The sequence below is a fragment of the Dryobates pubescens genome, chromosome 3, assembly GCF_014839835.1.
Source record: "Dryobates pubescens isolate bDryPub1 chromosome 3, bDryPub1.pri, whole genome shotgun sequence".
In the NCBI taxonomy this organism is placed as follows: domain Eukaryota; kingdom Metazoa; phylum Chordata; class Aves; order Piciformes; family Picidae; genus Dryobates; species Dryobates pubescens.
Genome location: NC_071614.1, coordinates 38,144,938 through 38,170,113, shown reverse-complemented (window position 1 = coordinate 38,170,113; position 25,176 = coordinate 38,144,938). Strand labels below are relative to the sequence as shown.

Below are 25,176 nucleotides of genomic sequence, written 5' to 3'. Positions count from 1 at the left end.
GGGCAGCCCATTCAAGTGGCCAGTCAATCTCTCTGTGAAGAATTTCTTCCTGATATCCAGTCTAAACCTCCCATGGCACAGCTTGAGACTGTGTCCTCTTGTTCTGGTGGTGGTTGCCTGGGAGAAGAGACCAGCCCCCGCCTGTCTACAGCCTCCCTTCAGTTAGTTGTAGAGAGCAATAAGGTCTCCCCTGAGCCTCCTCCACTCCAGGCTAAGCAACCCCAGCTCCCTCAGCTTCTCCTCATAGGGTTTGTGCTCCAAACCCCTCACCAGCTTTGTTGCCCTTCTCTGGACATGTTCCAGCAACTCAACATCTGTCGTAAACTGAAGGGCCCAGAACTGGACACAGGACTCAAGGTATGGCCTAACCTGGCAAAAAAACACAGAAAAAGAGTAGCTTAAGAAACAAGTAGCCAATTGTGCAATTAACTATATGGGAAAAGGACCATTGTTGTGTTTTTTTTCCCCCACAAAATATGTCTTGCTTATAGTAATTAACTCAGCAGTTTTCATCTTAAATTGGTTCACTTTACCTGCTTAAACCTAACCTGTGGAATGCATAATTATGAAAAAGGTGAACTTGTTTGAGTCAAAATTTTCTTCCTCACTAACAACCAGAAGACAGTGATGGGTAAAATTTAGAACAGTATTGTGTAATAAGTGAGTAATCTGAGAAAACGTAATGCACAGACAACAGTCTCTTCTTGCTGTGCTGTTGCTCAGATACACGGCTTGCCTGAATCTAAATATATTGATTTATAAAAAGTGCATATTTGGTGATACATACCCTATGAGCCTGAAAAACAGTGAATAAGAAGAATATTGATATTACCGCTTGCCTATCTGAATAAGCCCTTGCAGGAGTACAGTAAGCTACAGCGGGGTTAAGCTTTTAAAATTACATTGTTTTGTCCTGTGACTAGTAGAAAAGAGAGTTCAGAGACATCTACTGAAAGCTTGGTGTGTTTGGTTTTTTTTAAATTTTATTTTCAATTTTTTTTTTTTTCTGAAGAAGAGAGGCTCTTCTGTAAGAACAGCTTGGCACAAAGCCCACATCCAAGCAATGGACAGGGTGAAGTTAGACTTGCATATAATTTTTAAAGTGTGGGATTTGGTGCTGTCAGGCTCCTTAACAGTATTAGTCTGTTGCTGGACATACGTGTTAATCAATTGATAGAAAAGAGTGGCTTGTTCTCTGTCAGTACACAAAGCCTTTCTGACAGGAGGAATACAAGCATCATCTTCTGACAATCTCAGAGTTTAAAACTATTCCTTTAATTTTGCATTAACTACTGATGCTCTGTTAGCTACTGAATATAGATCCGTTTATATGAGTGGGAAATACATTGTCTGATTCTTATGAGACACTATGGTCAGGAGTTTGTGAACCCTTTGCCTTTGGGAATCATTCTTTTTAGCAGAATGAGAGGAGACTTCAGTCTGTGGCATTTTATGTATGCTGCAGAATCTGTCTGGCAGGCTTGATGTTGGAGAACATTCAAAGAAAGAGGTAGGCATTGGGAAAAGTTTGGGGTTATTTTCAGCTGCTCAGCCTTTGCAGAAGGTGAGATAGCTGAGACTTGGTCTCCTCTGCTGGAAATGCCTGCCAAGGGTACAGCAGTTTGGAGTGCTATTTCGAGTATGTGCTGACCTGTGGATAAATAAAAGACTAATTTAGAGTTGCAATTATGCCATTTTAACAGCTGAGGGAATAATTCCCCTCTAGATGGAGCTGTCCACTTGTATTACTACACAGTAGATTGCAAGCACAAAGATTTACAATTAAATCTGTCTCCAGGAAGACTGGTGGGCAGAACCCTGCAGCCAGGAGACACCCAGTTTAGGTATGGCACTAACTAACAGAAACTCTTCTCTGCCTGTCTTACAGATGTGGATGTGATAGGACAGGCCACAGGGCTGATTTCCCTCTCTATAGCAAAGACTTTCATCCCTGCTTCCATCCCTGGCTAATTTGCTCTACTCCCTCTTCTTGTTCACCACTTGCAGCTCACTTTGCTTTAAGCGTGTTCCAGACCAAAAAAGTTGCCATTTCCTCAGCATCTTCATTGTCTGTTTAAATCTGTCTGCCTGGTATGTTCTATATGATGATGGATTCTTTATAGCTGTGTTTTCTTGATGCTGTGTACTCAGTTGCTATGATTGTGAATCTGCACTCTGTCAGTGCTTTAGGTAAAGTGGGGGCATATCTTCTATATGCTTGTAGCTTTGCTTGGAGTGATTTCTAAAGCATAATTCTTTGCTTCACATGTCATATGATTCCTAACTTGGACTACTTTAATCTGAACAAAGTCTGTATTTGTTTTAAATATTACCCCACTATAAATTATCTTGTTTATGGATTTGTATTCTGTGCCATGTCTTCTAATGCTGCAGCCGAAGCCCTACATGAAGCCATACTTAGGGCTGACTGCTCAATTCTTGAGAAGCTAGGGCTCTGGATTTACATTGTACTGGGAATAAATGTTCCCAAACAGAAGAAAATGCGTTTCTGTGCCAGCCTGTTTGTAATGTATTTTAAGTAGCATGATGTGAAACACTTAATAGTTGGTATACACAGGTCACTCTGTATTTTTGGCATTTCTCCCAGGAGACAAGACTGTACTACAAGTAGGTAAGCAAAAGTAACAAACCAGCTTAAAAGTCAGAGTAGCACTCTACAAGTGTACTCTCCTTCCACAGTTACACAGCTTTTATAAACTCCCACCAAACTGCCATCCTGGTTTTGCTTCGACCTGGGCAAAGTGTATTTATTGAGACTTCATCAGAAGGAAAATCTTTTTCACATTCTCATATATACTGAAAGATTTTGAGCAGAGAATTGTTCAATAGTATTCATACCACTTTCTATGACTTTTATTGATGACTTCTGTTGAAGTTTTATAAAGTTGCCTTGTGACATGTTTGACCTTGAACATTGTAGATTAAAGTCAGTGGATTATATGGTTTTAAACCATAGCTGAGTCCTTTGAACTTCTGGGAAGTACTTCCCTCACTCTTTAATGTGCCTAGCTGCCATAAATAGAAATTGTGCAGGAAAAAGTTATCACTGCTGGTTTGTTTTCTGGTGTGACATGTAATGCATTGGCTAAAGTCTGTTATTGAAAATGAGGGATTACATGAACAGCTTTGTTTTTCAATTAAGTTAAGAAAGTCATGGTATGACAAACAGTATTCTTAGTTCTTGGAGGTTGGAAATCTGTTCTCAATATAGCATACCAACTAAAAAGTCAATATTAGGTGAAATTTGCATGATTTTTTTTTTTTGAGACAGTGTTTCTGATTTTGAGAAAGCTCCATTTTGTGACTTTTGGTTGTTGGAATATTTGGGGCTGCCAATGCTAAGAGATTCTGTGCAGCTGGATGTCAAGAGGACTATATAGCCTGCCTCAGGGACAGTAATGGCAATGCTTCTCTACAAACTGTAGATATAATTCAGTGCAATTCCTGCTGAAGGTCTCAGGTATTCTACCTGAATGTTGTGTTCTCAGTCAGCACTCTGCTCTTCTTCAGAAATGGGGGAAAGATTCTTAGTGAAACCTTCTCAAAGATTTCATTAGGAGCATGAAGAGTAGTATAAAAACCCTCCAACTAAACAGATCATCAGCAGCATAAGATACAGTAAAAAGGAAGGGAAATAGCTGAACTGATAAAGAGTGCATTGATCCACCTCCAGGAGGTATGTCACCTGGTGAATAAAGGCAATTAGGTATTGAGGGGAAGAGAGAAAGAATAGGTGACTTAGACATGGGAGGAGTGGTAAGGGTGGTTCAGGCAGGTTTTGAGAATAATGCCACAGCAGGGAGCAAAACAGCTAGGCATACTGGGGGACACTGACATAGAAAGCTATGTGCAGTAAACAAATAAAAGTCAGAAATGTTTTTTAGTGACTGTTGAGGACACCACCACTGGACACAGTTTTAAAGAACAGTTTTATGGTATAACAAATGAGAGTGAATTCAGGAAATATTACAAGGTCTAGCCAGCTTCTGTAAGAATAATGAAAGGAAGAATCATGTTGATTTATATCAGATAAAGCAAATAAACAAGAAATTTGGTTTAGGTATAGCTTTTTCTCTTTTTTTCTTTTTCATCAGACTATCTAATCAGGCAAGACAAACTTTTAATTTTCTTAGCAGTGGGAAGATTTACAATAATACTAAGTGAAATCATCTTAATTTTTCTTACTAAATCCCCAGCTTGCTAAATCTCATCTGGCATCCTGTACATAATTTTCTGGGTTTCAGCTTTGCAGTAGCCAAGAGCAGAGAGCTGTTCCACACATGCTGCTGAAGCTGGGGTCTAACGAAGCATTTCCAATGCAAGGTTTCTATTGCAATAATTGTCCTTATACACAGATGTGTAATAATATGCTTCAGCTAAGAGACTTAAAAAGATAGAAGCAATAGAGCTAAAAGGCTTATAAACCAAAGAGTTGGTTTTTTTCTTTCCTGAATAATTTTGGTGCATTTGGTGAATTTTAATGCTTATGGAAATGAAAGATTTTATTGGAGGCAAGGCAAGTGTAGGCAGTAACCATAGTGACTTCTACACATATCAGCTTTGCCGGTGAGCTTCTGTTCTAGTCTGCAAAATCCTAATTATCAAACATTTGTAGGTTCTTATTGGGCAGTCACAAGGAAGGATCGATGTCAGGGGGTTATTGTCCTTTACTTAAAACTAGAAGCACAGGAACACAACAGTTTCTCACTGAGGTCAAATCTAAATAACAAGAGCAGCAAAAGTTGCCACTGTGAATATTAATGTCACTGCTGATGCTTTTCCTTTGTGCACTGGCAGGGTTAAATACTCTGTCAGTGATACCCACACTTATGTCATATCATTCTCTGGCTTTCAGACACACCTAAAGAAGAGCTATTGAAGATGGACCGTAATATGCTTTCCTGAGCTATTGCTGGAGGATTTTATATTTTCCTCTTTACCATAGCTAATGAGCAGTCTTGTGCACATTGTCTTTCTGCAAGGAACATGAAACTTAATAGAAATAAGTACTAAAAGAACAATTCTACTATTTTGTTTGTTGTGGCAGAAATAACTGTTTTTAGTAGTCATGCTAAACAGTGCTATCACTGCACATTTTGACTGCCATATCTTATGCTAGAAGCTTCTGAATTTATTCAAGCTAAAAAAAAGTGAATTAAAAGTTGTAGTAGGTGTCAGCTTGGCAACTTTCTTTTGGGATAAGAGCAAGATTCTCTGAAATAAAAATGTAGGCTGATAGAAGATGCATAACATCCAACTGCTATTATATGAAATTATTGTATATTTGAATATTGAGTATTGCAATTTTCATGGGTTTAGCCAATTGAATCTGCTGGTGAGTATTCAATCCCATGCTGATGTCATGCCAGCGTTAAAACAAAGTGCTGGCTGGTGCAAAGTATCATGGGGCTTGTAGTGGGGATTGTGACATGAGACTCTTCCTGTTTCTGTTTGCTGCTTCTGGTTTCTGGTTTTGGGAAGTTGGTCTTTTCCGCTGGGCTGGCTGCGGACTTGGGGCCAGCGGGGAGGGGTGTTTTATGGTTGGCTTCTGCTACTGCTTCTGTTTTCCTGCAAAATAATCTAAGGTAATTGTACTGGAGGTTTTCAGGAGAAGACTTGATGGGGTGCTTGGTGCCGTGGGTTAGTTGTTTGGGTGGTGTTGGATTGGTTGATGGGTTGGACGCGATGATCTTGAAGGTCTCTTCCAACCTGGTTTATTCTATGTATTCTATGTATTCTATGTACATTGTATTATTTCCATTGAACTCTCTCTTTATCTTGCATTACTTTCCCTCTTGATCTGTGTCTGGTGGGCTTGCTTGTGAGAGTGGTATGTCTTAAAGCAGGACAGCAATATTGAGTATTGTATATCATTTCATTACAGTATTCTGGGCTTTCTTTCATTACAAAAATGCAGTTTCCATATCCCATCTGGTGAATTTATTATATTTTTTTCTTTAAAAAAGAAGCATTAAAGGTAATTACTTTCTAAAATAAAAGACAATTGCTGGTAAAATAGGCCTTGTACAGGTTGTGATGAGTCAAGATATGTTATTGATTATTTTGATGTGTGTAAATACATGCAGCTGTTTACCTTTGTTACTGTACCATGCTAGATTGAAGAGTGTTTACATCAAAATATGTTTTTAATGCAGATTGAATAGAATAGAATTGAATAGAATAGAATTAACCAGGTTGGAAAAGTCCTTTGAGATCATCGAGTCCAACCTATCACCCAACACTATCTGATCAACTAAACCGTGGCACCAAGTGCCCCATCCAGTCTCTTCTAAAACATCTCCAGTGACGCTGTCTCCACCACCTCTCTGGGCAGCCCATTCCAAGGGCCAATCACTCTTTCTGTGAAGAACTTCTTCCTTACATCCAGCCTAAACCTCCCCTGGTTCATCTTGAGACTGTGTCCTCCTGTTCTGGTGCTGGTTGCCTGGGAAAAGAGACCAACCCCCAACCTGTCTACAACCTCCCTTCCAGGTAGTTGTAGACAGCAATAAGGTCTCCTCTGAGCTTCCTCTTCTCCAGGCTAAGCAACCCCAGCTGGCATTCATTGTACTACATGTCCTCCCATTACCACTGTACTATTTTTTTCCATCTATCTCATACTTGGCACTGGGGAAAAGTCATTTAAGTGCTATATGTTTGTCCACATTTGAGAAACTCAAATGACTTTTCAGATTTATAGGGGACAAAACCAGTATCTTGTCAAACTGTTGTAAATGAATGTATGAAGAAGGGTCTCAGCAGAAAAGCCCTTCAGGAGGGCTTTGTGAAACAGATGGTAAGAAGCAATCCTTGTCTTGAGGACCTCTCATTTTATTTAAAGAAAACAAAATGGTTTTGTATTCCTGATTCTATTTCATGTGAATGTACCAAGGCATGGGTGTCAGTCTGAACTTAGTTTTCTTTAAATTTGTTACGCCAAGATGCTCAAAACCAGCAATGAAAGATACTGAGCCCTATATTTTTTTCCCCAAGTGCTAAATCATTCCATCTCCCTTAACTAATGTATTGATTGACTTTATTGAGTCCATAATAGTTCTGAGTTTATGAGCTGTGATGCCTGGAAATGGATTAGTGCTTGTGCCTTTGATGAGATATGGCCAGAAGATGACTGTTTTGTCTCATGGCAGCATTTGAGGTTACAGATCTTGACTTTGTTTCACCTTCAGAACAAAGTTTGTCATCTCATATCACTGTATATCAGCTACATTTTGACTTGAAAAGGTCCAAACTCCAGCTGTTGCAGCACAGCACACCTTGAATATTGGCCTTACATAGTAGTCATATTTGCATATTGGAGGTGCAAAGCATAGATTATGTGAAGCAAAATATTATTTATACACCAGACAATCAAAATTATGTTGTTGTTATTAACAAATAGCCAAGATATATTAATGAGAACTTGTAGGCTGTCTACTTCTGGCTGTGACTTGGACATAGTGGTTTCACCTGGAGTCTCCCATGTGTGAGTTGCCTCTTTCAGGTTCCTCAGTCCCCAACAAAGCTTTCAAGCTCTCTGCAGCTTCTGGTGCAAGTCACTCTTCCCCAGATTATTGCATTTGCTTTTCCCTGGTACTTTCTCCTTGGTTTCTTGTACAAAGCCAGTTCTTCAATTCATACTCTTCATATGCATTGGGCTAAAACCTTGGATCCTCCTTTCCTTTTCTACAAGCAGAAGTTCAGCTTGTGAAGACTACATCTTTCCAGTTATTTTTCTCTCCTTGTCCTCATCCTTGTCCTTTTCCTTGTCCTTTCCTTTCCTTTTTAATTTTTTTAAAGACATAAAAATAATTAAAGTCAATACAAAAGTAAGTAAAGGAAATCTTAATTTTCAGGAATTCAGACATAACAATTTAATTTATAAGTTTTTTTCACTTCAAACTGTGTGACTGGGTAAGCTTCAAGCAGAACCTTGATCTTGGTAGTTGCAGTACAGATCAATATCTTATTAATTCTAGCACCTATGGCTAAGCATATATGGTAGCAAGCTTTTTGCAGGACAGATCTGACACATGTATAAAAGACAGTTTGCCCATGTTTGAGTTCCCTAACAAGGAAGACCAAACTGGTTTTGGTTATTTACAGTGCCCTGTCCAAACAAGCAAGCATTTACACTGTTTAAGACCTAAAACCACAAACCAAGGCATTCCAGTCCTTGCCTTTGCTATCTTCACATTTTGAATGGTGTTACTGTCATTTCTGGTCACTGAAGTCAGGTGTGAAGGGGAGGTTCCAGATAAAGAGAACATGCATGTATTTCCCCACCTTGCACAGAACTGACATGAGCATGTCATAAGCCTGTAGTCCTGTCCCAATGTTTTTCTCTTAAATGTGACTGTTAGTCACATTTACAAACTGACAACATAATTATACTCCCAGGATCTTCATCTTATCAAAGGAGATCAGATTCCTGGATGTGAGATTTAATAAGTACCTGATCATGCTTCGGACCTATTAAAATCCTTCCTTTGCATTGTTTTTTTCCATAGTTTCTTAGAGCAGCATCTTCAGTTTTGTGATAAAGTCTACTGGCCATCCTCCAAAGACATGAGGAATGTGTAAAATTAAAAACCAGATAGGAAAAGATTGTCTGTCATAACTTGATCGTCAATTTGAACTTAGAAAACTGGAAAGGAGAAAGAGGAAGGGGAAGTCAGGGCAAGGAATGCAAGATTGCAAGTGAAGAAAACTGTATTTGTCATAGGACATAGATCAGGAAACAAAAAGATAAAAGACAGAAGCCAGTCATTTATCATGAGTCACTGGTAACTAATTTTACTCAAAACAAGAAAGGCTCAGAAATTTTACACTGACATTCTCAGGCCAGTGGTTTCTGAGGCAGTGTCACCTGAGAAAAATGTATGTAGGCTTGGTAAAAATATCATCCCTCTTAGAAAGTCTGTTAAAATGTAATAGCGCAATGTTGAGGCACTTCTTAACTGCTGTAAGCTTACACATCTCCACAGGGAGAGCAAGTTTTCACTGTTTATTTTTTTCCCCATAATCATTTTGATATACCAAGTTCTCGGGTACAAGCCGAGAATGCAAAAGCAAAGAAAAGGCTGGAGGATCTAAAAAGGAAGAAAGACATGGTAGGCTAGTAGGAACCTCTAAATGAAGCCCTCTGGAGATGTTGGTGAGAAGAAAAATGTGAACTACTTGAAGCAATCTCATTGTTTTTTAAGGAAGGCCTTAATGGTTTGTGTGTTACTGGTATGTGGTCTTTCAGTGTTGTCTTTCTCTTTGTTATTGTTATTGCCATTCTTCAGTGCTTCCATTGAAGGGTAGCCAAAAGATTTTTGCAGTCGTGCCTCCAAACGAGTAAAGAATTGTCATTCACAAAGCTGTCCTGCTCTCAGATGCATCTTCTACCTTAGTAGTATCAGATTTTCTGACATCTTAACCAGCAAGAGATTTCATTTTCAGTGTCATATGGGTACGACTGTATCACAGCTTTGCTGGTCAAAGTTAGGACTGTTTTATAGCTCTGATTTTCAGTGAAGAACACTCACTATCTCCATAAATCACCTATCTGCCAATGGGAATGCTTTGTCACAATAGCTGTAATTTATAGAGAATCCTGATCCAAAGTGCTCTAAGTGTTAAATTTATGGGCTATGAGAATGAAGCCTGCCAACCATCTGACATTTGGCTCTTTCTACCACCTACAGTATTGAGGTCTACAGTAGAAGAGAGTATTTAGGTAGTGCTTTTGCTAAACAGCTTTTTGCCCAAACCTTTGGACTGTAAGTATTTCAACACATCTCCCTTTCAAAGCAGCAAGGAGTTCCACTGAAAAGAAAAGGAGTTAGTAAAATGCACCATTTCAAAAGCAGAGTCACATCAGACAGAACTTTTTCACAATTTCTTCCAATCTCCCAAAGAATGGTGATTTATTCATGAGCATCACAAGATGCAAAGCATGGTCATCCCTTATCAATCAATAATGGAGCTAACCAGGCTTCAAAAAACAAAGCAAAACCCATGTTAAAAAAACTTTAAATGTTTCTGCTCTCAATTATTTTAATATTGATATGGAAATGAAAATTATGTGTTTTCCCATCAGAACATGTCACTTTTTATTTGGTAGAGTTTTTTTACACCTGTATTCCTAATGGAGTGTGAAATTAAAATGAACAGTCATGTTTTCTTTGGGATACCAGCATTGCAGCTGGTAGCATAGAAATGAGCTTATGAACAGCTTTTTCCTGATTGTTTTAGCTATTAAGTAATAATTTATCATGATTGTTATTCTTAAGGATTTATTTAGCTATGATATTGGCAATAGAGATTTCTAGGTTTTTGTTAAGCAATAGGATTTTGACAAGCAATTAAAAACTGTAGATTATTCTTCATCTTCATTATTGTATTATGAAAAATTACATTTGGCCTTATGAGGCTGAAATCCCCCTTTGAAGTTATCAGTGGCCTTGTTGAAAAAGCAGCAGTGATGAATCTCACAGGGACATAAGGAACAATCTTTGAGTATGGCAGTGTGATGCATCTTGCAGTAATGCCTGTCCGCTGTGCCCTATTAGTTAGGTTCAGCTCCTCAAAGAGGTCTATAGACACAAGTAGACCTGGCTAAAAGGAGGAGGATGCACTCTTTGGCCCTTAGCATTTCTAATCCTGGCTGCAAACATTAAAAAGGATAGCAGACTAAAATTTCCTTGTCCAAGACCCTCGCTTAATTTTCCTGTTTATTTGCTGTATAAACAAGTGGAGGTGCAAGTTCTGATAAAGCTTTTCATTGTCATAGTATGTATGGTCCTTGTTAGTTGACACACACATGGGATGACTAGAGTAACACAATTAAAGGCAGCGTGATACAATGTGCACTAACCATTCTCCTACTCTGTTTCTGAAGAAAGATAACATGAATTAAGTTTTTTTTTGGTGGTGGTGGTGGTTGGTTGCAGTTTGAGAGGAGAGCATTGAATTTTTTTTAAGTGTAAGCTTTTGTTGGTTATGTGTTTCCCCACTAATTAATATTAGTTACAGTGACACTGGAGATGTCAGGGGGTTTTGCTACTTGAATCAGCAGACAGGCTTATTCAAATGAAGCTGATCCTTCTGTTTCAACTTGAAAGACACCATCTACTAAAACATAACTAGGTATTTTAGAAGGCGGTATCTTTCTGGCTCCTACCTTTCAGAGTGTATTTTCAATAATCCACTAGTGTTTCATGACTTAGGTTTGAATTCTAATTAGTGGAAAATCTAGAAATTTTAAAGAAGAACCATTTTGCTTATTCTCTGCCCATGAATGTGCAGATTTATAGTCTGGCTCTAATGCCTGGAGAGATTTGTTTCCATGTATGTTGGAGAGAAGAAGCTTAATAAATGGAAGACCAGAGGGAATTTTGAAGGTGGTTCATACATTTTTAGACTTACTTGTTAAGAGATATATATATATTTCTTTAATGATCCAAATGTAAAGCAAATACATCAATAATGTACTCTATTGTATGACCTACAGTTTTGCAGATGTCCAGTGTTTACTTGCTTAACATTAGACATTGTGGTTGCGCTGGAGTAACTTGTTCTTTCAGTACAATCCTTCAGGCCACTCCTGGGGAATGTTTTCACAGTATCTCCCTGCACAAATGAGGACCACTTGTAAATTATAGTCTGTTGTTTTTAGCACTATTTCTTATACAGCCTAGAGGCCATTAATCAAAGATGGAACCATCAGGCTATTTTCCACCGAACCACATTTAACATCTGCATGGGAAAGCTGTGCTCTAAGCTTACCACTGTGTGCTTAGTAAACTCAAAACTAGGTTAAGGAAGAGTGGTGACATCCTTGGGCTCAGATGCTGAAAAAGATATTGTTCTAAGAAAATGCATGCTTTCCTACTACATCCTGGAACAGCCTTAAAAGCCTTTGTACATTACCAAGAAAATCTGACATTTGGCGTTTCCCAAGGCAAGACTGAATTTGATAGAGCAGTGATGAATATTCTTTTTAGCTCTTTTCTGCCTCTCTCTCTCCTTTTTTTTTTTTTTTTTTCTTCATTCCTCATCTGTTGTATAGCCAAGAGAGAAACTTCTGGACCATCAATCTCATTTACACTCACACATGCTTCTACTTTCTAACTGTTTCTTGTGTTATCTTTATCTTTTGTCATGGAAACACATGGAAAATATTTATACCATCTGGACACACAGAGTATATGCTTCTCTACTTCTACCCAGTACTGAAATGAAGGGGTTATGATCCACAGAGTCAAAGCTGTGCTTGTTTTTGCCTAGACAGCATATCTAGGGAGATAAGCTTGTGTTACCTTGAAGATGAGCACAGGAGGGAAGGAGACAGAAAGCACCTGCTCATGTCTAAATGGTTTTCTACATGGTTTTCAATCTCTGAGGAAGGACTTCTTCTCTTTAGGGTGGTTTTAGAAAACCCACTGAGTTTTCTGAATTGACAGTATAGCTGTGTCTTGGAGCCATGGATGCTGTGCTCATACTTTGCTTTCTCCCCATCTAGACCTCATGTGAGTCACTGTGGTAGTGGTCAATTCTGAAAGAGTTACGTTTATTAACATTTGCGCCACAGGCCTTTGGGCCCCTCTCTGTGTGTAATAGAGAAGGATGGTCCCTGCCTTAAAAGTACTGTGAAGTAAATGCAAGTTATACCAAGGGCCATGTACAATAGAAGCAATCCATTTTGAGAAGTGGAGCCTATTGTGGTAGAATTACATCAGCGGGAATGTATACAAAGTCCTGTTGATTTTTGTGCTCTTAATCTTTAAAGCTTTTTACCCCCAAACCCCAGCTTCACTGGCGTTGTGGCAAGCATTGTCCAAACACCAATGCAGGTGGGTCCTAATGTTATGCCTTTTTGACTGTGTATTAGGAATTTCTTTAGCTGCAGCTCAGTCTGTTCAAAGCAGGAGTATGTTAACCATGATTTGTGGAAAACTTGTTGAAAAATGCACTTGGGTCATTTTTTGGGAACTAAAACCCTTTTTTTTTAAGTTCTTGCCAGCATCTGACAGGAAAAATATTAAATACAAAGTCCTTAAGAAATTTGCTTTAGCCACCAGGCATAACCAAGTCCCATGGGAAAAGGGTGGGAAAGGAAACGAACACTGTATTGCCTTCAACTCTCCTCAGATCTCTGTGTTAAAGCAGGTAGATGGTAATTTATTTCAACTGAGTATCATAACATTTCCCCAACATGTATATTTAAGTGTATGATTTTTCATGAGAAAACACTGATTTGAGAAATTAAATCTGTGTAAGTAGAGCATGAAGTAAACCAGTCTAACAGACTGGATTTCAAACAGTCTAAGTTCATATTCCAAGCGACTGTGACAAGCAGTTGCTATTTCTAAAAATATTCACGAAGACTGGGCTAATTTGTGCCTCATTAAATCACTGGTCTTTTGTGCTGTCAATGTATAGTTTGCATTTGCAAGCAAAGAGGCTATACAGTCTTTATTATTTGTTAAAAAGCAACTGACAGCTACACTTAACTGAGAGTGATTTTGTTCATATCTACCAGTGTCCTTGTGAGTGCAAACGGAATCTGAAAAGGTGCCACTGCTCCATGGTTATGTTTTATTTGCCTTTATTACCTCTCTAGGATTTTTTTTTCCCCTCAGCTTTAGGTGTCTTTTCTGAATGAGCTCCACTAGACAGGTTTAATGCTTCTCTTCATTTTCAGCCTTTTAGATGATTATGCAAGATTCATGCTATCACATCAGCAGAAGCTGCTGTAGATTGATGGGACCCCATCAACCACCCTGCCCACTCAATATTATAAAAATTTGTGTCGTCAGTGGTCATGACGTTTGATAGGAAGTTGCCCATTTATGGATACTAGAGCAAATGATATCATCACAATAGGTGGCTCCTGTCTAAATAGGATCATTTGTGAAATGAGATTACAAGCATTTATCTGGGAAACAGGAGACAGAGGCACCTGCTTTATGTAATTGATATCCTGGGGAATTATCGTGTACAATAATCAAGAGAAATCTTCATTTCTAATTCTATTATATGGGGGGAAAAAAACCAACTCTTTTTTCTGCCTGCATAAAACAAACCCCACTTCCACATGGAATAAGCTCCAGACCATGTTTTCTATTATGCTTGAATATATGGGACATGCATTGCAATCCTATGCTTGCCACACTGCTGCAGTATACTTGTTTTGCAGAGCTCTGTAGCAGGCTAGTCAAAGCTGTGACTAACCAGACCCTTGGATACATACTATAATCTCTGGCCTTTATTTTTACAATGAATTTGATTTGTTCACTGGCCGTGTGTTTTTTCTGATCTGTGAGAGGCTTCATGCTCTGTGTTTGGATGCTGACTGCAATACAGCAATAGTCTTTGATACGGTAAGTCAAAGATGACTCATTTCTTACTCTTGTGCCTTCAATTTATACTTTCTACAACACCATCTCATCAGGTAGAAAATTATGTGTTAATTAACATTGAAGTAGTTAATTTTCAACAGATGCTCTTCCATTCCCTCCCCCCAGTACTTTGCACCAGCGTTGTTTTTTTTTTTCCTCTTCATGAAAGCAATAGGTTTGAACTGTCTTTAAGTAAAATGCTTTTGCTTTGTTATTTTTCATAATATTGCCAACATTTTCCCTATTCTTTAATTTCCACAATAAAAAAGATAACAGATCACACTCACATATTTGGAACTTAACATGTGATGCTAGAATATGATAAGTTCAGTTCAATATTAACCTTTATTACAGCAAACACAATTGGAAAGGCAAGAATCTTTTGGGGGATTTATAATTCAGATAAAGTAGAAGGGTTTCAGTTTTCCTTTGACTAATAATACAGTCAGATACATTCAGCCACAAGAGCCTTTATTTTATGTGAAAGCAGTGGAGAGAAAATGCCTCACAAAAAGACAGTTTTCTTTGTAATGCAGCGTGCAGAAGATTCACTAGTATCCCTTATGAAGTGCATTGCATGAGATAAGAGCAAAACCCCTCACATATTCACTACACAGTGATAGGAGCCTTTTTATTATAGAAATTTTGCTAACAAAATTGCTATTGAACAGAAATATTCTTTAAAGAGCTTTTTAAAAGTGCTGTGATCACACACACAGCATGCACTCTTTTGGATTGCTACCATTAATTGTGCAGTAAGGGTTAAGATTTGGTAAGAATTTTATGTAGAAGCTTACCTTTAAGCAGAGGTCTGGAGGATCACTGGGTTACTGGGTCCCCTTTAGTAAGATTAATTCAATCCTGCTTTTAGAATTGGCAACTTTGCACCAAGTGAACAGTGTTCAGATGGCTTGAAATGGTTGGATATGGGAGGTATTCTCTCTAATTTTTTTTCCCTCTCATGTCTTAAACTTTTCAACAATAGAAGGTTTTTGTTTTTTTTTCCATGAGTATTAGCCCTCCTTGTTTTGGATGTGCCTGTCAAAAAGATCAACACACTTGTATTTGCCAGTACAGGTTTCAGATATTCAAGTGAAATAGCTTGCTTTTTAAAAGTTCATGCAGGAACCAAGCCAAAAAGGAGGGAAAAAAGTGAGGTCTGTATGAAATGAGAACAAGGATAGTAAAGGCTGGTTGTCACCCATTCACAAGTTGTAATTACAGTTGCTTTCTCACTTCCATGGAGAAGTTTGAAAATTTGATTTCTGTAGTACCAGTGTGATTATTTTACAGGCATGCATTAATATCAGCTCTTGCATTTGCTCATAATTAGTTCATAGATCCATATCTGTCATGTTTCCTTGTCACTTGAGACAGCCTACATCCTTTTAATTTAGCAACAAGTGATCAGCATGATCATGTAGTGCCCAGAGCACTATTTTTAAATGTATCCTCAGAAACATGAAAACAGTTAAACAATATTTGCTAGGTATTTGAAATCTGTGTGTTTAGCAAAGTTGGTGGCTACTGGCACCCTTTTCTGAATGAAACATGCTATTTTAAAATGCTGGAAGGCAGGTGAAGGTACTTCAGCATGCAAGCATATTAAACAGCAGCACTCTGCATGACAATATCCTTTGCATTTGCAAAAAAACCCCACAGAATAAAGGCTATTTTGTTGTAATAATTGCATAATTAGATTTGCTTAATATGTTTCATGGAAGATATTTCACTGTAAATGCCTCTTAAAGTGATCTAGAAAAATGAAGACATTTCCACAGATTCCATTTATGCATGTTAAGCAAAAGCTGAAGGAAAGTGGCATATATTGAATGTAGAGGCCAAATTACATGGTCTGTAATTTAGGCGTACAACTGTTATGTAGCTTAGCTGATCAGATTTCAAATATTGAGTGGTTTGCAGGGTGCATCTTTTAGAGAATAAAGATAAAGCACTGACTGTGCTGTCACTGCTTTTTGTCCTCCACCTACTATTTTGAAATTTTATTTCCAAACAAATGGCATGAATAATTTTCTGCCAGTTTTGCATCTCTCATAATTTCCCACTAAAGGGAAGCAGATGTGGCAGCAGCTTTTTAAAAATAATAAGATAATTTAAAATGAATAGGAAATATAATCAACATAATTGGAGTAATAAGCATGCTGAAGGGCATATAAATAAAAACATCCCATCCATTATATTTTGAACAGTATATACAGTTCTTAAATGAGTTTAGCAAATATAGAGAAGGAGAAATGACCATAACAGAGAGCATATGATGTTCCACTTTTGCTTTATCTAATAAGTTTTCGAATTACATGTCCAGCAGTCATACAACTCTGCAACATGGATTACATCATAGTAGTTATACTCCATAAATTTTCCTTATTATTTGTTGCGTTCTATTATTGCCAGTATTTTAGAAATCTCAGCCATGTCTTTTTAAAAACTTTTTGATCTATATGCATGGAGTTTTTGTTCTTAGGAACTTAATTTTATGCTCTTACCACTTCATCATGGCACTAAGTTTCTGTAGTTATTAATTATGTTCTGGTTCTGAGGAGAAAGACTGAGATTTGAGCTGGAGTACATCAGGGGAAATCTTGAATAACTGGACTTTTGTACATTCAAGTTTCATGAGTGTAGTATAAATGAGACCAGATAGATGTCTCTGGTGTGAATATAAAGGGAGATGAACATGCACATAAAAGAAAGACTATGGGAGCCACATTTCTATGTTTCCTAGTTGCTCTCAAAATTAAAGTCCTAATAAATTATTCTAAAGTAGTAAGGAAAATGAGCTGGCTTTTTACACCATTTTAAAAGGAACTTCTATTCACTGATAAGAGTTTAGTCTAGCACAGGGGCTGTGAGCATCAGATTCCTTTTCTTTGAATACCACATGCAATTTTATTATTTTTTTAAATATATTTACCTCAAATATTTTACTCAAAGTTGGTGCAAAGGACTGGAGCATCTACAAAACCGTGCATCCTTGACTTAGAGACCCTGTGGCTAAATCAAATTCAATTGCTTTTAGTTTCTCATTGTGTAATATAAAACATTAATATCTGCAACAATGAAAGATTTACATGGATTGGTCCGATATGAATTATATCTGTCATGTAATTTAATTGTCTTTGATAGATATGCTTGCAAAATTTATGTTAAAGCCTGAAAAACATATAGGACAGTGTGAATACCAGCAAAGCATACAGAAAGCAGCATAGTCCTGCTTAGCAAGCTATTAAGTCCTCTTTGCAGTACATTGCCAAGGTACAAATAGGGTAACAAGTCTGTTACTGTCAGACACCCCTCACAGTGGAGCATTTAGTGAAATATAGAGAAAACTACATAGTAGTTCATAAATTTATTTGCTGAAGGAAAGTTTAACTGCACGATAGCCACCATTAACATCTGAAAAGGGACTGTGTGCAATTAATAAATGCTATGCAGCATTTGTGGTAGCCGTCATTACTCTCAGTATTCAAGTCAAAGATTTAAAGGTGACCGTTGCCCATCAACTGAAAGCGAGAGGGAGAGCCAAGGCAGAAAATCACCAAAATAAATTGTGCTTATCCATGTCATTTCTGAGAAAGGAATTATTTGTTAACAGGTTCAAGTTTTAGCTGATCTGTATAGTAAAGTGCTGCAAAACCAGTCACGTGTTGGTCTGTCCTCCTGGTTTTTACCACTCTGTCTTTTGATACTTAGAACAATAGCACCCTTTATAGATTTCAGTTCATTTTCTAGGTGATCTTTCATCATCAAATCCTTGATATCTAGGGCTTGAGCATGCTTCTGCTAAAGCTGATGGCAAAACACTTAACTGGCCTAACTGGGATCATGATAAGGACAATATATAGTAATAATAATAATACAGGTCAGAAAATACCAGGTTGCTTTTTTACTTATCAGATCCAGGGCAGAAATCTCACAGCAGTTCACGAAGAGGAAGAGCTCCCAAACCTCATGTGCTTTACCTGTGGAGAGAGGAGAGCAAGGGCAGGCCAGCTACATCAAGATGAATGTTTCTGCAACAGAGCATAGCTGGCATAGCTGGTGAGCATGGGGCTTTGGGGGCATCCATACAGTGATCCTCAGGCTACGCAGCAGTGTGCTTATCTGTAGCATCATGCCCCTGCTGTCAGGACCTCAGTGGAGTCCTGTGCTTTGAATGTAGAGAATCAAAAAGGAAAATGAGTGTTGGTGATCAGACGTTAATTTATCACATAGCCACAGTAACACTCTGGCTTCTCCTCTGCATGATGACAAGGAAACCCAAATGGAGGTAGTTCATCTCCCATAGAAATTTTGCTGTGGTGTTGGAGGGGGCAGTGAGCTCATCACTGCTTTGAGGACTGGGTCCAGTTCAGTTCCTGATTTTGAGGAAATCAGGCTTTTTCTAGGAGGTGCTCATTGTTAGAAAGCCCTTCTTTGTGCTAGCTCTGTCCTTTTAGAGATGAGGCCTGGGTTAAACACTTCAAAGCTCCACATCCCTCACCATTCACAGCACCTGCATGCCTGGGAGAGGACACAGAAGCTGGAGGATATTGTGTGCATTCCTCTTGAGGTGATTTTTTAATCCTAATTTTCTTAATGCATTTTTAGTCTTAAAAATTTTATCAATGGATCTTTAAGTGGGGTATTGTCACCTGGAAAATCATTCTTGCCTCTGTTTTATTTTCATTCCCCCATACCACCTACTGATAGAAGAAATAGGCAAGAACTAAAGGAAATTAAAGGCATATTTTTTCTGTTTGCTCAGTGTGTTTGACAGCATTTTGTATCTATTCAGCCTCACTGTTTCCTCAGTGCAATCATTTGGCTTCTTCCCATTTGTGCAAGCATAATAGCAGCTGAAAGGAGAAAATATCTTAAACCAAGAGGAATAATACTGTAATGCCATAAAGATTGGCAGGCTAACCATCTGAATCTCATAGGGACTCTTGATTGTATTGATTATATGGAGCCAGTGGTATTTTTCTTATAAATATGTGGTCCATATATATTTTGATACTGTTAGTAAAAGCTTAAATTATACCTTACGATTAGACAATTAATTTGTGCTATTGCCCTGAACTGCCATCTAAGCATTTATTTCCCCTATATTTTACCTGAAGTCTTGGCATTATTTCATTATTCCTTTAGCTTAGGTTCATATCCTGCCTGCAGACACTTGTTCCTTCCCACTGCCTGGCCAAAGTATGCCCAGTTGTGCTGACTTGGCTCTCTCTGTGACCACACTTCAAACCACAGCTTTGACAAGACTGGCTTTTTCAGAAACACTCAGAGACAAACTGAACAGACATTTTCAAAATATCCCTTTTTTTTGGGGGGTGTGGGGTGGTGTGGGGTGTGTGTGTGTGTGTATGCTCATAGTTCCATTTATTTCGAATATAACATTTCACAGTTCTGTTCTAAAGCACACCAGATAACTTGTTGAATAGTGCAATTTGAGGCTTGCTGCCAAAGATCTGTAAACAAGCTTGCTCAGTTTACCTGATCTAAATGTTGTATTTGTAAAATAGACTGAATTAACAATAAATTAGCAGCCTCTTGCGAGGGGAGAAGGATCTGCAAGGTTTTTGCAGCCAATTTTGGTAGAATGTTTCTCTTCAATATTACAGCAGAACAGGACAACTCGGTTTTCAGTAAAATTTCCATTCTAGTGGCACCTATAAAGCAAATGAAGGAGGAAGAATTCATGGAACTAAGTACTGTCTGAGCAAGACCTTGTTTTAAGAGCAGGAAACAAAGATGAACCCCTGTCTTTGGCATTGTCACTGCAGCTGTCAAAATAAGTTTGACAGGGTGATGATGCAGATAAAATCCAAATCTGGGATTGTGAGAAAAAATGCCAGTAAAGCTACTTAGCTATAAATTGTTTTGATGTAATATGTGGTGGAGAAGTTAGATGACATAGGACACTTCTCAGTGACAGGATGTGATACCATTGTTTAGCCTTCTAGGTGTTGTTGAGGTTTCCTGCACAGGCCTCACTGGAAGGCAGTTCTATGGCCATGCTCTTAAAATATTACTGATTTTGGCCCAGTTCAGCCCTTCATATTGCTTCATGGTTCTTACTATATTCGTGTCAATATTAGCATTGTATCTCATAGTGCGATATTGCCTTATAAAGAAAGCAGTAGTAGTAACAGTTTAGGTGCACTCTAGATGAAAATGAACGTGAGCTCCCCCTTGTTTTTAGTGGGCTCTGGGATAGGGCTCTGTGAGAAAAGGGAAATCCTTTCTAACATCGGAAACTTTCCCAGGACTGAGTGTGTCATCTCAACATTATGCATTTGATGTCCCTTGCAGCTAGTAGTAGTACTGCTTTGATGAATCCCTCACATGCCTGTTGTGCAGTGAGTGCCTACTTCTTATTGTTCTCATGATTCCCAGACAGGACAAAGCTGTAGGACACTAACTTCTTTGTATCAAACCCCTCAGTATCTGATCTGAGAATGGGAATTTATGGATGCACCTGTGCTTCAGTAAACAACAGATGCATATTTATTATAATGTAATCTTGAGATTCACTTCTGATTTATATTGTTCTCCTAGGATTTCATGTCTCCCATGCTTGGTCTCATATAGGAATGCTGTTGCATGTGAGCAGAGGCAGGAATTTATTCATAAGCACATACACTTCCAGGGAGAGAGGCAGAAAGAGTAGCGTGTGCCTCCTCTTGAGACACTGCCGGATAACATGGGTCACAAAAGTCAGGCAGGATGCTGAAAGCCACCTGGTGTGTTCCCTCACTCAGGTCACTGTCCTGCCTGACACTGCGATGGACTGGAGTTCTGGCTCAGATGTGGGTAGGCAGTTCTCAGATAAGCCCTTTCTGTAACTGTTTACATTTTAAATAGCCAGATCAATAATAGGTGAATGTTAGACTAAATCATTGTGTAGTGACAGGATTCTGAAGTGAATAAGGCTGTTGATAAGTAAATCAAAAATCCGCACTCTTAATTTATACATGAATAATTAACAGCCTTCCTCAAACTCTCATGCAAGGCTGCAATTTAACCAGTTCCTAAATACTTCAGTCTTCATTGCTTCAAGTAATGACACTGTTTATGCTGATCTTTGCAAGCCAGGCCCCTGTGGGACCAATCCATGATTTTTTCAGAAAAGTAACAAAAAGCTTCTTACCAGATTAATCTCTTAGACTCAAGTATTTCACCTATATGCTCATGCCATTAACAGCAGATAATAGAATGGTAAAATAATCAGGTATTTGGAACCCCCCCCCAAACTTCTGGAATATAGACATTATTTCTGATTAAAAAAAAAAAAGACCAAGATAAGTTTGTCAGGCACTGTGGTGAAGGGTGGAGATATAACTGTGCTAAAAACAGTTTTGATTGTTAAAAAGTCATGCAGTTTCTTTACAAGTCATTCTTCTGTAAAGTATGAATGATAATACTTTACCAGGTAGCAGCAAGCTTTCTTCTTTGAGATAAAAGTGCAGGGGGAAGCACTACTGACATAAATTGATAGAAATGACATTGATGGTGTCCATAAATGTTTGTCTATGCTGAGGAAGAGGGAATTATCCTCACAGAAAGGCAGCCATTTCCATTGATTCTCTTCTGTCTGTTTACTGGGACTCTGAAGAAGTCTAGTGAAAGAGACTCTGCATGCAAAAATCAGGGAAGGCACTTAGGGAGCCTAGCCACTAATGCACTCACTTTCAAATCTCCTCTTCAGCCATATTTTCCAGTTCTCTAGATTTAAACCCTAAAAGTATAGCGGTAGTCAAGCAAGGGGAAACTAGCTTCCAAAAATTAAGGTCTTGAAATCGAGAATATATGGAAGATATTGCCACTGCTAAATTTGGTTTAGGATTGTCTAAAGGAAGTACTTGGAAGTGCAGTGTTGTGTTCTTACTTGTATTACTTGTATTTTAGCTTTAAAGCACTGGGCAAACCAGCTATCCTGAAAGCTGTCATGTGTGCTTAATGCATTGGGCATGAGAATGAAAGAGGAGAAATCATATCCACAAGTACTATACAGACCTGGAAATCAACTCAGATATTTAAAAGTTTATTTCCAAAGAGTGCTGCTCATTTAATGGCACAATTTCTGGGTTAGTGATCCCTGTTCCAAATTCTATCAGCAGTTAGATATCCGGAAACCAGCCATTATAGTTGTTTGGGTTTTTTTCTTTAGCAGTGCCAGCTTTCTGAATAAAATATGACCATTTTCCTCCCTATCCCCCAAGGGTGAAATAATATACTTTTTGCTGCCTACAATTTTCACTTGTGTTAAACGGTTATAACAAGTAAGTTTAACTGTCTTCAAATGGGTTACTATGAAAAGAAGCTGCACTTGCACATTTAGGTAGTGTGCCATTAAGAATCCCATTTAGGATAGTCAGTTGGTTTTGAAAAGATGAGATTTCCTTGGAATTGCAGGCTAGTGGACTGCGTAGCCCTGGTCACGTGCTATGGCACCTGTGCCCCTGCTCCAGGGGAATTCAGGCAAAGCTGACGTGCTTCAATTTTGTTCTGAGATATTAAAATCTGTAAAGAGATCAGTACAATGGTTCCTCCAAACAAAACATTTGAAAAAAAAATTAAATGCTTTCATGCTTAAATTTAGGTAGTCTTAATTCATGCAGTTGTGATGTGTCATGAACAGGAAAATGATTGAGAACAGGATTCCTAGCTACTGCTCCTGACACAGAAGGGGACACTGTGATTACCATGCTAGCAGCTGTTGTCTTCAAAGGAAGGACACTTACGGAGAACTTTTATTAGAACATGAGAGAAATAAAATAAAGATGAGCACAAGTAAAGAGAAGTAGGGACCTAGCAAAGCTTCCCTAAATCTACAAAATTAATAGACTCAGACATTTGACTGAGAATTCTATAGACTGATTCAAAATTATGTTTCTGTGATTTTCACTTGCTTTTTGGAGAAAGGTTATCTCCTCAATTAAATGATCAGGGTATTTACTAGTAGGAATGTAAGAGTACCCTGATGTCTACCTAGAGGACACAAAAGTGGTTCTTTTTGCTCAACACATTGCTGCTTGGAACTACAGCCTTGGCCCTTACTGACTTGTGAAAAGCATCTCCTAAAAGTTATGTGTTAGGTGGTAAACTAAGAATCCAGGAGAATCTGTTAGCTGTTCTTCATACATTCAAAATCAAGTTAGACAAAATATTAGTGAGAATGCTCATGGAAAGTTTTTTAAATACATGCTCTAAAGTTCACTTGCTTTTCCTTACACATTTATGCATCAAGAGGGAGCTGGACAACTCAGAATTACAACAGTCTTGCATCAATCAGCCGGACACTTTTTCTGGAGACCTTTTTATAACTTTATTTTCTCTCTATTAGAACAAGAATAAAACAAAAAGTGGAGTGGTGTTGCACCGGTAATGGCAACATTAAATGAAGAGAAGAGCTTAGTATATTGCAAAAATAAAAGATATTGGACAGATCTGTTGCAATAATAAGATATGAGTAGCACATGGTGCTGAGGCAGGGAAAAAAAGTAAGCTCTTTGCCCAAGAACTAAGCATAAATCTGAACTGAGAGCTGAAAATTCTTTATTTTCAGCAAGACAACACTGATTTATGGAGATTAATAAGAATGTGTTTATAGATCATCTTCTTTCAAGGTTTGGTAGAGGGGTTAGTGATTTAGCATTTATGTGAAGCAGATTATCTTTTGAATTGCCAAGGCATTAGTTTAAATTATTCCAAGTTTACATCGCTGTAACTAAAGGCTTAGCCTGGAGAGCTGATTTGATTTCCCTATGTGCTAGCTTGGACTAAATTGCTTATTTGCACTAAATGGCCCATTCCCTTACTCTGCTCATGTTGTTCTTCTTTCACTTGTCACTGATGTACTTCTGGGGTTAAATGTGCTTCTTCCCCAAATCAGTTTTCTAGGCAGAATATTGAAATCTGTTTCCTTATGCTGCTATCAAAATCTTGCTAGATTTCCCCTCAAGCAGGGGAAGGCTTTCCTGCTTTTCACTTTGCAGAAAGAACAAGGAGCAAGGTATTCTCCACCAAGCTATTTAGCAATCACTTCATATATTGTTGTTATAAATGACATATAAACATTTATCTATTAACTTTTCTGTAACTCTTGGCTATAAATACAAACATTTGCAACTGTAATGTATTTTTGTGTTGATGACTCAAAGCAGTGCTTTTATTTAATTAATAAAATATTTGGTGTTGGTGTCTCCATCTCTGGAGGCATTCAAAACCCACCTGGACGTGTTCTTGGATGATTTACTTTAAGCATTCCTACTCTAGCATAGGGTGCTGGCTGATCATCATTGGTCCCTTCCAACACCTGCCATTCAATATCCTGTGATGTCATGCCGCACTTAATTTCTAGAGCAGTGTATTTCCGATGTCAGTGCTTACAGTGGGTTGACCTTGGCCAGCTGCCCACCCAGCTGCTCTATCACTCCCTGTCCTGAGCAGAATGAAGTAGAAAATAAGATGAAGAAGCCTGTGGGATGAGATAAATACAGGGAGGTTACTTACCAATTGCTATCACAGGCAAAACAAACACAACTTGTGTAAAACTAATTTATTGCCAATTAAAAATAAGTTTATGTAGTGAGACACTAAAGACAAATAAGAACAACATTTTCCCCCTGGCCTCCTCTTTTTCAGGCTCAGCTTCACTCCTTCATATCTGATTCCTCTGTGTCTCCCACCCCAGGTGGTGTAGGGGTGTGTGGAATAGATGTTGAGGTCAGTCTATAACAGCTGCTGTCAGCTGCTC

At 38.3% G+C, this 25,176-nt stretch overlaps 1 protein-coding gene across 9 annotated transcripts in view; it reads left to right on the top strand.

Moving 5' to 3' along the window:
- DLGAP2 (DLG associated protein 2) overlaps positions 1-25,176 on the top strand; it is a 463,517-nt gene that overhangs the window by 119,995 nt on the left and 318,346 nt on the right. For 2 of the 9 annotated variants that reach the window (XM_054179981.1, XM_054179975.1), the window contains exon 1: positions 14,077-14,390. The exons of the other annotated variants lie outside the window; for them this stretch is intronic. The gene's annotated coding sequence lies outside the window, so the exon portion shown is untranslated. Of the gene's footprint in view, positions 1-14,076; positions 14,391-25,176 lie in introns of those variants that run through there. 9 annotated transcript variants of the gene reach the window in all.